We start from the raw sequence: 1,979 nt of genomic DNA, 5'->3' as shown, positions 1-1,979 counted from the left end.
AGTGTCTATTTTTAAAAGGTTTCTGTGTATCGAGACAGTTGCAAAAGATTTACTGCAGAATCAAGCACCTTTAGGCTCAAGAACAGGTTCTAACAACCTAAAAATATTGACTGAACAGAAAAGTGTTTCAAATGTGGTTATTCTGATCCAAAGTTTTTTTTTAAGTATTTACAGAAAGAGTATAAAAATTTTTGTGAATTTAATGCCAGTGAGCTTTCAGTCTTCACTTCCCAAATGCCTGATTTACAGTTTTGGCTCCTTCATATATTTGTCTTTCTAATCTCAAGATTCGTGATTCTACCTTTAAAACAGATGCAGAAATAAAAAAGCAGCATTCTGAAATAAATTGGGGTTGATGCAGTCCTACTCTTTGGAATAGGTTTAGCTAAATGAATCTGGCGCTCTCGTTGAATGGAAACAAGAGACGGGACTGACTTGCCCAGCGTCTGGCTTTGTAAGGATGGATAAGCAACACCATTCACTACGGTGCTCGGTTATGGGGATGGATTCCAATACATCGTCACCCTGGCACATGTCAACTACTACATCAAAGTTCAAACAAAATGTCAAACCCAAAGGCTCAGAGGAAAAAGAGTTAAGTTTCCAAAAAAAACAAGTGATAGCTTAACAATGTGAAACTTTATCTAGATAGAGTATATTGACATTAAATTAGTACTGCAAAAACAATGCACTGAGGATTTACAGTAACACCTGGAAGTTCCTTCTAAAGCACATATAAATAGAACAGGGAAGCTTTTCATATTACCTACTGTTTTATGGCCTTAACAGACTTAACCAAATGAAAACCGAACCTCCATTCCACATTGCATCATTTAGATAAAAATCTATTCTCGTTTTCAGAATTGTGTCTGTATTTCTTATGCCACATTCAAGGATATCATGTCTCAATTTGGGATGTTATCTCTATATCTTGCACACGAACTCCAGCAGATTTAATATTGGCTTTCAATGTCTGTGAAACCTTTTCAAATGTCTTCCAACCAAAATTTTGAATTCTCAACATATTTTCTGTCAATAAAGTAAGGTATGGAATTAGTAGATTTGATGTAGACCTGCTTCTTCCTTGACACTCAGACTTCTGGTCGCCATTTGGGTTGGTTTTAGAAGATGGGGAAGCAAAGATGTTTCTTGGCCAGAGTCTCTAGCAGTAGAGATGTAGAAGAGAGAACAAGACCACGAGGAGACCGGCTGTCGACTGCAGGGCGCCGCCACCTGCGCTGGGGTGGCGTGAGTTGAATTTGGGGCAGCAGAGGTAGTCTTTGAGGAGTTACTTGAAAATGTCACAAAGGTTGTTTGTTTTGAATAAATCTTCGTGGGGAGGGGCAGCGCCAGCAGCAGCAGCCCCAGCCCCAGCCTGGCCACCATCGCTCGACCCATGTCTGCTCCGTCGGCGCGCAGCGTCCCGCAGGATGCTGGTGCAAGAGGAGAGGCGGCTCCGGGAGGGCGCGGTGAGGTAAAAAATGTGATTTTTAAAGGTGAATATTAAAGTCTTAGAGTAAGTATTAAAGTTCATAAGAGCAAAAGGCCACTTTAAGATGACATTTAAAGGGGTCATGAGGTATAAGAATAGCAGCCTTATGTTATTAATGTGTTGTTATTAGTACATCATTATTATTATTATTCAGGTTTTGGTAATGGAAGCTGAATCCGGGAGTATTCTACATCTGAGAATACTTTTTACTCTTTACTTTTTTAAGTTAATTAATAAACTAATTAATTTTGTGGTACTGGGAATTGAACCCAGGGACATTCTACCTCTGAGCTACCTTACAAGTGCTATTTTTAAATTTTTATTTTGAAATAAGTTGATGAAAGTGTCACTATTTGTTGAAGCTGTCCTTGAACTTGAGATCCTTCTGGATTGGTCTCCCAAGTACTTGAATTACAGATGTGTGCTACATGCCTGGCTCTATTTTATATTCTATTTTGAAACAAATTTTTATTAGGTTGTTGAGGGT

The 1,979-nt window shown here is 38.8% G+C and overlaps 1 pseudogene across 1 annotated transcript; it reads right to left on the bottom strand.

Moving 5' to 3' along the window:
- Positions 1-1,162: 1,162 nt before the first annotated feature.
- On the bottom strand, positions 1,163-1,398 carry LOC308266524 (signal transducer CD24-like; annotated as a pseudogene). Its single transcript has one exon. The product of its transcript is annotated as a signal transducer CD24-like (transcript).
- Positions 1,399-1,979: the final 581 nt, after the last annotated feature.

Source organism: Muscardinus avellanarius (genome assembly GCF_963383645.1).
Source record: "Muscardinus avellanarius genome assembly, chromosome: 8".
Lineage (NCBI taxonomy): Eukaryota > Metazoa > Chordata > Mammalia > Rodentia > Gliridae > Muscardinus > Muscardinus avellanarius.
The sequence above is the reverse complement of the archived record's forward strand: the minus strand, read 5'-3'. Positions and strand labels throughout refer to the sequence as shown.